Raw genomic sequence first — 11172 nt, forward strand, 5'->3', positions numbered from 1 at the left:
GAAGATCTGAGGCAGGGTTTGTGCGAACAGCAAAGAGCCTGATGTGGGGCTCCTACCCATAAACTACGAGATCATGACCTGAGCCGAAGTCAGACGCTCAGCTGACTGAGCCGCCCAGGGCCCCTGAAAATCTCATTTTTGACTGGACTCAGAGGTAGAGGCGCTCGGGGAGGACAGCCCCTGTCTCTTGGCCGTCTGTTCCTGGCATTTTTCTTTGGCCTCCTTCATTCTCTTGGCCAGAAGTTTAGCCTATTCTGCATCCTCTTCCTTATTTTACTTTGTATGTTGTTTCTCCAGAGCAGTGCACCGTTTGTGTTACAATAACAAGATGCTGAATCTTGGGCGCTTCGGTTGTAGGTTTCTTACCTTCTCTATTTAGGGGCTTTCTCACAACATACTGGCGGACATCATCTTCTTTAGAGAGACTGGAAAGTCTGTGGCTTCTGCTAGCTCTTTTAGGCCCCAGGTGATGAGGCAGAGTAGTATCAGTGGTCCAGGAATATCCTTCTCCCCTTTTATTACAAGGACCAAGTTGAGAACATTGAGATTGGCATTCACAGTGCAACTCCAGATTTGTGCTCTCTTTCTCCAGTCCTCCTTGGTCTGTACCAGGAACTCCCTTTACTCAGCAGCAGGTGGACATGGCCATGGGTCAAGACACCCTGTTTCATGGAGAAGCCTCGTTTGTCATTGCCGCCGCTAATTGGGACCGTGTGACCCTTCCATTCTTCACGCAGAGCATCAGCAGCAACTTCGGTGGCCATTCGCTTCTTATAAAAGGTGCAGAGTTTGCATTCATCATCTACTCCGATGAATTTCTGGCAGCCAGGAGCTGGGAAAGAGTAGTTCAGCCTCTTCCTAACGTGCCCTGCCGCCTCTGAGGTCCCACAACAAAGAGTGACTGTGATACTATTTTTTACTGCATCAGGACCCTCCTCCCCAAATATGAGGAACCTCCTCACACTATGCAGCAATGTCTCAGTGACAGTGAGCAATAAAGGTTCATGAATTTTCTATTTATTGGTGCTGTAACAGCTGCTACAGTTAGAGGCGCACAGCTTGGTACCTCAGCTGTACACAAGTTTCTGACGCCATGTGTAGCTCTTTAAAAAATATTTTATAATGAAAATATTCAAACACACAAAATAGAGAGATTTTACCCATGTACCCATGAGCTAGTTTTAACAAATATCAGCATTTTGTGGTCCTTTTTAATGACATATGTTAGAGCAAATTCAAGGTTCATATTGCTTCAGACATCAGCATATCATGATGCATCTCTGATAAGGATATTAAAAATAATATAACCACCAAGCCATTATCACAGCCAGGGCTGCTTTTAATATGTTCTGGGACTCACTCCCTTCCTTTCCCCTCATCCCACTGCCCTGGCAGGCTGTGCACACGGTGCCCCATTATGTCCGAGCTTTGCCTTTCTGAGAGAAGAGTGAGCCATTGTACCCATTCTCCCTGAGCGACCAGTCTTCCGTTTGCCAAACAGCGTCTATGAAGAATGAGGTTTCCTGGCATTTGCCTTTGTCCAACCTGTACCCGATTTTAATCAGCAAAAAGATGTATTCACTCTGTACCCTAATGTAGCACAATTTCAAGTCTCCCCTCTTCCTGATAGGACAAAAAGGTTCATTTTTAAAAATCAGAGAGCGTATTTAAAGATGTTAAGAGAAGAAAGAATGTGGATAGATGGTAGGGAATTTCAATTTATCAGAACTTCTGTTTTGATTTTTAGTTCAGAAGCTAGGGTCTTGAGATTTATATCTTAACCATGAGAGGATGCTTTTAGAAGTTTTATAAGTGATGTTTAGGCTAATAATAACAATCACTTTTGCAATTTATATTTCTGAAGAGAGTGATGGGAATGAATCCCCTGGTGCCCTTAGCGTGTTGAAAGTGTAGTATGGAGTTTCTAGACGAGCCCACAAGCTCCATCAAAGCACACACCTAATTATCTTGTACACTGCACTGGTGATTGCACCGGGTGTATAGTAAGTTCTAAGCATCGTAATTTCCCTGTGAGTGTATGTTGAATGAACCAATAAAGGTAATGTACAGTTTATCCTCCATTTAAGATGTCCTGTTAGCGAGGCTGAGATCTAGCAAGATCTATGAGCTATTCCTTCCTCTCCAGCAGAAGCCACAGATGTTGACTTCATCCTGTACTCCTTACTCATCTCCTCCCTGGTCTATGGCTTGGATTGTGTCTCTCCTTCACAGCTTTCAGCTGCTGCCGTCCGTTAGTGGCACATGACTGATCCAGCATCTGTTCCTTCTTACCGAAGGCAGAGCTGGGAGGGAAAAGCTAGAACTCTACGATTTCCACTAAACCACAAGCTTACATTTAGGGAGGCATGTTGTGGGTACCAAGAGGGAGAAAGAGAATCAAGTGGGTGGAGATATTTGAGTAGTTTATATAGGAAATTAAGCAGCGATTATGAATGGGAGCCATGGTTATGTGCCACACTGTCCTCCTGAGTTTTTAAGATGAGAAGTCACCATTTACTGTAATATCAGAATCCAGGTGCTCCTTGCGTGGGGACTTTTCTCCATTTTAGAGAAAAATTGCTCTCATTTGTTGGTAACATGTAGGGGCAGGAAGGAAGGGATCTGTTAGTTTCAACGATTGCACCTAGCTTAGTGTCTCTTGCATTCCTAGGATTGTAGCCTTTGTTAGTAAAACCTGCACAAAGATGTTTGCACGGATGAACACCTACCAGTTCAGATCATTCGGCTTTTTTTCTGAAGGTGTGAGAGGAGGGGTTGAAGGGTGACTGGGTGGGAATGGCTTTTAAAGAAGACCTGTTAACTGTAAATTTTCGAGAAATGAATCGTGACTTTATTGCTTTATTCATTTATGCAAATTTACAAATAAGATGGTTTCAGGCAAACAGGCAGAAAAAAAGGAGGAAAATGTGACTCCTAGCTTTTTCATCATGTTATTTTTAGAATCTTGATCGTTACTATTTGTAATTGCTGGTTTAATGACTTTAATAGTTGCCAGTTTAAGTCTTTTAACCTGGGTATGCTGACTGCAGTGACCGGTAGACCTCATATGTCTCAAACATAATAGACGCTGATTTTTTGTTCATGTAACAGTAGTGGGAATGTGCACAGGTGAGCACATTGCTCTCCTGTACGGTTACTCAGGGACGCGGGCTAACGAAGCCTCTGCCATGTAGAGGCTTTAAAATGACCCCAGTGTTTCTTTTTCTTTTTCCTTTCTAGTTTGTTTGTATAGAAAAGACCAAATTTGTATGTGTCAACTTTGGAAGTGGGATACAAAATTTCTTCTTGTAATCCCTGGGTTAGATATGCATGGGCATATCTAATGGCAAAGGAGTCTGAATAATGGACTGGTTTAACCTAGGTTCTCTAGAAAATAGAATCGGAGACAAGGACTAGGTACTGATGCTTTATTTGAGAGATGCAAGTCCAGGGCAGCAAAAGTGAAAGAAAAGGGAAGTGAGGCAGGGAAGGACGTTAAGCAAGGCAAGGTAACATATAGGCTATTACTTCACAAGAAGCTGAAAGAGATAGCAAGTCACTTAGCAGGTCAACACACTTGGCCAGGCTGCATGGTGAAATCACTTTTGGGAACATTCCATTGGAGGGAGAAAAGGAAAGAGAATTTATCTACTTGGTTCTTTTTCCTCTCTTTCCTCTTATGGGTCACAGTTTGCCCCACAGTTTTCCCTTTAGCACTAATGGTTTGCCCGTCCAACATCTTCAGCAGCTTCTTAGAAGCAAAAACAAATGGTCGTTGGTGTGGCATTTCACCTGAATCTCCGTTAGAAGGAGGTGGGAGAAGACGGGGACCCCACAGTGTGGCTGGTTGGTCTCAAGTAACAACAATGCTGAGAATGTTGGTTGTGATGGCAGCTTTCTGGAGGGTAAGTGAAGTCAGTACAATCTGTAAATTGCAAAAAGATGCCTTACAGTCTGCCCCTTGCACCGCTGAGATCTATGTATGCCCTCCACTTATATCTAGTTCACAAACCAAAATATGGAAACAACATTTTAGGTTTGTTTGTTTGCTTGTTTGTCAGAACAAAAGGACATCTTTCTGGAAAGTAGAGGTACAAGTCCAACCAGTCACAGAGCCACTTTCAAGGTGCATTTTCCTAGAAGAGGTAAGGCAGGAACGCCAGTGAAAAGCTACTACAGCCCCTGCTTCTGCAGTGGGTCCTGAGGCTGTAACTGATACCTATCACTTCTCTCCTCCACCGTCCATTGTGGAGTTCCTCACCCTCAGCAAGTACTTCCACTGGTATGCTTGTCTAGTGGGGCAACCCAGACGTTCAGGGAAGATTTTTAAGCCCTTTGTTGCCTTGTGTTACTGGATAATGGTTGTTCTAATTGGCCAATGACAGTTAGTAGTGGGTATAGAAATACTGTTCTGAATAATAGTAAGTATTCACGATAACCACACTTCTGGTTTTGTGGAGGAATAATTTATTAATTATAAGGGGAAGGGAATATAAGGAATTAAACAATTATATAATAAACATAAAGAGGGAGAGAAGTATAGAGAAGAACAAAGAAAGCTTAATGCATCAAATCAGGTACTTAACAACATCCAAACTTCTGGCTGGGGAAACCCCATGTTGAACAGCCCGGTTGGAGTCCCGATTGAGGGGACAATCCTCATTGTGATTTATGGTTAGTCATTAAGTTTGCCTATGTGCAGTCCTGAGTGAGCTCGTGTTTCTGTCTCTTTTATTATACCTCACAGTCTTAGGAGTCTGGGCATCTGCATATTTCTCTTCCCTCTCTAATCCATTCCAGGGTGCCAGCCTGGTCTGGCTCAAGTTGGTGAGGTACAGTGATACCTCTTGGCATCAGGAATGAAGGATTAGTTCTGAGCCTGAGGCCAGATACAGAGTACAAGCCAACTAAGGCCTCCCATGATTGTGTATGTGTGGCTCTGGGAAGAAATGCATGACAAGTCACATAAACAATTTCTATACAAAACAAATACTAAGAGATGTCTTAGTGGATGTCTGTATTCTTAGATATTGTGTAAAAGTAACCCTAAGATCTTATGGTCATCAGGGTTGATTACCTCAGCCAGTACGGTAGCTCCTTTCTGTTGTGGCCACAGTCATGGAGAATTCAAGCAATCCCAGTGGTAGATACAGCTTCCAGTTCAGTGGAACCACCATGGCATCCTCCAGAAAGTGTTCCATTTCTGAGAATTGGAACCTGAACCCAACAGAGCCTACGGTTGTGAGATTGAATGTACAAATGCCACAAGTGGGCTATTGAGTGTAATGATAAGACTGGACACTCATATTCCTCTTTGTCCTTGGACTTTTGTATTCAGGTTATTGGAGACATAGTACCACATGATAAATATTGGTGTAGCATCTACACTGCATCCTGGAGGTCTGAGTTGCAAATCTTCAGTGTGTTGTTCCTTAGCTGAACCTTTAACAGATCATTCCATTATTATTATTATTTTTTGCATGGCTACTTCTGAATGATAAACCCATTTGTTAGAAAGGCATGGATGATCTTAAAAATACACTCCTTTAATCAACAACAAAATGGATAGGTTCTCTTACATTGGCTCATGCTGTGACTCTTAACTGTGCAACAACCTCTCCTCTTCCTCTCTGCCATCTGCCTGGCAGCTGCAAAGCAGCAACCAAGGGTGAGTGCATCTCCATCCCTGTTGGCCAGGCTGATGTCTAGATTGGCAGTGCCGGATGGGAGCTCTGTTGCCTGGAACACGGCCTTCAGCCTGACGGCCAGGTACCACGTGATGAGGCTGCTGGGGGAGGAAATGACTCCTTCGACATTCTCTTCAGTGAGACAGGTGCTGGCAAGCAGGTGCCCAGGCAGTGTGTGTAGACCTGGAACCCACAGTCATTGATGAAGTTCACACTGGCACCCACTCCAGCTCTTCCACCTTGAGCAGCTCATCACAGGCAAGGAAGATGCTGCCAATAACTATGCCCGAGGGCACCACACCACTGGCAAGGAGATCATTGACCCTGTCTTGGATTCAGTTCAGAAACTGGCCAACCAATACACAGGTCTTCAAGTGCTTCTTGGTTTTCTCCAGCTTTGGCGGGGGAACTAGTTGTGGGTTCACCTCTCTGCCAATGAACATCTCTCTGTCAATTATGGCAAGAAGTCCAAGCTTGCCCCCCAGGTTTCCTCAGGTACAGCTGAACCCTACAACTCCATCCTCCCTACCTATACCACCCTGGAGCACTCTGATTGTGCCTTCATGGTGGACAATGAGGCCATCTATGACATTTGTTGTAGGAGCCTCATTATTGAACGCTCAGCCTACACTAACCTAAATATGTTGATAGATCAAATTGTGTCCTCCATCATTGCTTCCCTTAGATTTGATGGACTCCTGAATGTTGATCTGACAAAATTTCAGACCAACCTGGTGCCCTAACCCTGCATCTACTTCCCTCTGGCCACAATATGCCCCTGTCATCTCTGCTGAGAAAGCTACCATGAACAGCTTTGTGTCACAGAGATCACCAATGCATGCTCTGAGCCAGCCAACCGGATGGTGAAGCGTGACCTTTGCGGTGGTAAATACCTGGCTTATTCCCTGTTGTACGGTGGCCATGTGGTCCCCAAAGATAAAAATGCTATCATATTCACCATCAAGACCAAGAGTATCATCCAGTTTGTGAATTGGTGCCACACTGGCTTCAAACTTGGCTTACTTACCAGCCTTTCACTGTAGTACCTGGTGGAGACATGGCCACCAAGGTACAGCAAGATGTGCACGTGCTGAGCAACACCACTGCTATTGTTGAGGCCTGGGCTTGCCTGGACTACAAGTTTGACCTGATATATGCCAATCGTGCCTTTGTTCACTGGTATGTGGATGAAGGCATGAAAAAAAGGAGAGTTTTCTGAGGCCCATGAGGACATGGTTGCCCGTGGGAAGGATTATGAGGAAGTTGGTGTGGATTCTGTGGAGAGAGATGGTGAAGAAGAAGGAGAGGAAAACTAAAGTTAAAAATATCACAAAGGTATTAGTTTTACAGGGAAGCTTATTCTGCTTTGAACATTGAAAAGTTGTGCTCTGATCAGTTAATTTGTATGTAGCAGTGTATACTCTCATATACAATTATTGATTGATGCCTTAAAACACAATGCTTTGTTACAGATCTAAGCTATCTGTTTCTCTGATGGGTTTGAATAAAGTATTCCTGTCTTAAATGAAAAGAAAAAAGAAAAAAAAAAGGAAAACACAAAACAGGGTATGTCAATAAGCCTAAGCTTTATGTGAAGAATCTGAATACTGTACTCTTAGCAGAGGAAAATATTATGTTTTATTATTGGATAGAAACTTAAGAGATCAACTAATTTTACCAGCCCATTTTACCAAAGAAAATGGAGGTCCAGATAGAAAAGAGTGGCTTAATGTGGAGCAACAGCTAATTAATGCATGAATTTGTGCTGCATCCAGGTTTTCTGACTTCTAGATCCTTGAAAATTTGATTCTATAAAATCATTTTAAACAAACAAACAAAAACATGGGCTCATCTTTTGAAATTTCAGAGTGGATTTTTAGAGACACGTTAGAATAGTTTCAAGGTTGCAATTGTCTTTGTTTATCTTTTGCCATGAGATATAGTAGAATTGGGGGAGGGGGAGGTTGTTATTCTTGGAAGTAGTACAGTTTTCCATGGGGAAGCCAGGGAAACATTCATCCTCAGGCAATAATTACTTTCCACTCCTTCTGGAGTTGCTGAAGCCTCACCTCCTCTAGCAAGCCTTCCCTAAATTCTTTACTTTGTGGCAAGCTTGTCTTAATTCCCATGGGAACTATTGGCCATCTTTTCGTTATTTTTACTGCAAAACAATTATTACAAGATCACAAGAAAATAAATGAAAAGGAAGAAAAGCTACCATCTTGTCATTTCAACAAATTAAACTATTTTCACTTTTCAAAGTTACATTCAGCATTTCACATGCAGATATAATTTGTATGCCATTGGATATTTTTGTAATCATGGCATAGATATATATTTGTAGTCATTTCCTCATTTGGCAATGCATGATCACTTTTTCAAGTTGCTACATGATTTTCATAATTTTATTTTAAATAGCATTACTCATTACCTTTTGGATATTTCATAGGAATATTGCAATTAACATGTCTGAGTGGACTCAGCTTTTCCATTCAGCATCATGCAACTTCAGGCAGAAAAAGTCCTCAGCTTCTCCCTTTCATTGCTATCCACTACTTCCATTCAGTTGAAAAGCCCAATTTTCTACTGCCTCAATATTTCATAATTATAAACTCTTTTTTCCCACTTCATCACTGGTTTAGGCTTCTTGAGGCTCACCAGTCCAACTGCAGTAGTACTGGTTTCTACTAGTATCCTTCTTATGGATGTGCAAGTAATCTTTCTAAAATGAAAATGTGATACAGTACTTCTCTGCTTAAGAACCTTCAGTGACCTTCCTTGGTCTATGAGGAGGTTATCAGTACTTAAACCTGGGGTTATTCTGCACAAAAATGTAGATTTCTGGTTCCTCTTGGGGCACTGAACATCTGGGCACAGTGGGTCTGCATTCCAGCCTGGCACCAGAAGGCAGAACGAGAGGAGGCTGTTTCTATAGAAAGGTCATATGCTTCCCAATCTGACCTGGGGTCCCCCTCAATCTGTCTTGACACTCATGGGCTTTGAGTGTGAGATCCTTTACTATCCAAGCTAAAGCCTCGATTCCTGTGAATGGCCTGTAAGGTTCTTCATCACAGGCCCTGTTGAGTTCTTTAGCCTCATTACTGCACTTATCCAGAGATAGAGAGTGGCTCCCAAACGTGCTCACTGTCTTTCCTCACTTTCTCATGGCTAGGGAAACTCCTTTTCTTCCTTTCAGATGTGGCTGCATCGTCACCATCATCTCCTCTATGAAGACTGTCCTGAGTTCTAAAAGCTACCAGGTGGCAGAATGATCTGGAAGGGCATTTTACTTCTCATCCTATTCTACAACTAGTATTTCCCTGTTCACGTGAGGAGATCAGGCAAGAAGCTTTCCCTTGCTGCTGCCTCCTTAATCCTTCTCCTTTCCTTTTCTGTCTGGTTCTCTTTCCTGCTTTCCTAATCTTTTCCTGTCTATAAATCTATTTAAAAATTTATAGAAGGGCTGTTGAAGGCACTGGATGCCTCGGGGGATGAGTGATGTTCCTGCAGTGGCAGGGCTGACATCTGTGTGAGACCAGCAAACGTGTGATGGCGGCACCATGGGTAGGTGGTTTTTTTTTTCCCCAAATATGTATTTTTGAGAGAGAGAGAGCATGAGTCGGAGAACGGCAAAGAAAGAGGGAGACACAGAATTCAAAACAGGCTCCAGGCTCTGAGCGGTCAGCACAGAGTCCAACGTGGGGCTGGAACTCATGAACTGTGAGATCATGATCTGAGCTGAAGTTGGATGCTTAACCAACTGAGCCACCCAGGTGCCCCATGGCAGGTGCTTTGAGTCAGGTATGAGCAGTGTGCTGTGAACGGGTGGAGGAGGGGGTGCTGGCCAGCCCTCTTTGGCAAAGGCAGTGGAAGGTGATTTCTTACATTTTAAAGGATTTCTTAGCAGGATAATGGAATCATGTGTTCCTCATAACTCTGTCTTATGCTTTCTTCTCATCTTTAGATTCCCTTCTAAGCCTCCCTAATATTTCATTTTAGAATGTGACAGGTTGTCTTATTTTGATTCTAACCCCATTACTTATCTCTGTGACACTGGCTAGACCACTTAAATTCTCCATGTCTGTTTCTTCATTTTATTTTATTTTAAAAGTTTTTCATTTTAGAGAGAGAGTGTGCATGAGTGAGAGCAGGGGCAGAGGGAGAGGGAGAGAAAGAGAGAGAGTGAGAGAATCCATGCCCAGTGCAGACCCCCTACTCTCCAGCTGCACAGGCCAGAGAACTAGGGGTTATACTTGATTGTTGCTCTTCATCCTCACCTATTCAATCAACCACCAGTACCTGTGGCTTCTTACTCTGAAAGGTCTCATATTTGTCCATTTTTTCCTGTTTTCACTGCCTTCCACACTCGTCCAAGTTACCATCATTTCTTTTAGAGTAAATGCAGTTACCTTCTTATGAGCTGTATAATTGCTTAATGAGACACAGAATATTATTTTCACCTTGTGTCCACTGAAAGCATTCTCTATCTCCATTGAAAGAATGATTGGAATAGAGGACCCCCCCAAACACAGTTCCCACACTTGAATCATATCACTGTTAAGGATATTAGGTGATACCAAGATATGGTAGGGCAAAAGGAAAGTAAATTTTTTATGACCATTTTGTGGTCAAATATCCAGTAGAGAAGACGAGGATAGAAAAAAGGAAAGAGAAGGGAGGAGGAGTAAGGGTGAAGAACTAGAAGATGGTAAGAATATGAAGGCAAGTGAAAATTCATAGCATGGAGAGTCAATAAATATATATTTTTTTAGTGCTATAGCTTATGTCTCCAGGGCTGAAAAAAAAAACCCCATACAATGCTACAGCTTAATTGTCATTCTCATTTGCTTGTCTAAGAAATAAATCTTTCCTTCTTCCTTTTTCTTCTTATACAAGTTTTCAAAATCTTTTAAGAATTTGTCAGGGTATAATCTGTTTTGGGGCATGTGAACCTCGTTTTACGGGTAGGTAAATGCAGTATGTCACAGAGGAACCTTGAACCCAGAGGACAGAGGTGGCCATGAGCAATAGGCCCATGCGAAGTTCCAGAAACTGGAGCAGAGCTTTGGTCTTTTGTTAGGTCATGGAATTGTTGAGAGCTTAAAGACAGTTATTCCTAGATCTCCAAAGAGACGAGGGGTCTCTAGCTGACATCTGATTGACATTTGCATCTACACAAAATTGGTCCTTCCTACATGACCAAATGATATTCCGAGAGAAGCATGTACATCTCAGAGTTTCTTTTCTTCTTTGTGAAATATAGCCAAATAATTAACTGTTTTAATTTCAGGATTGAACAAATCAGAAACTGTTTTGGGAATGGCATTCCAACAAGCTGGATTTTATTCACGGCTCTGCCTCTTAACTGGGTTCTGAGGGATTTGCCAATGGGAAGTAACTGAACTTCTCTGTGACCTGCTGTTTCTCATCAGTAAAATAAGGGATTTAGGTCAGCCATTGTTTCCTAAGCTTTGATCTATGGATT

General features: G+C 42.6%; 2 pseudogenes; one reads left to right on the top strand and one right to left on the bottom strand.

The window, feature by feature from the left end:
• Nucleotides 1-132: 132 nt before the first annotated feature.
• Nucleotides 133-1095, bottom strand: LOC115291273 (annotated as a pseudogene).
• A 2624-nt stretch (nt 1096-3719) lies between these two features.
• LOC115291275 lies at nt 3720-7003 on the top strand (annotated as a pseudogene).
• The last annotated feature ends 4169 nt before the right edge of the window (nt 7004-11172 follow it).

The sequence above is a fragment of the Suricata suricatta genome, chromosome 5 (assembly GCF_006229205.1).
Source record: "Suricata suricatta isolate VVHF042 chromosome 5, meerkat_22Aug2017_6uvM2_HiC, whole genome shotgun sequence".
NCBI classification, from domain to species: Eukaryota; Metazoa; Chordata; class Mammalia; order Carnivora; family Herpestidae; genus Suricata; species Suricata suricatta.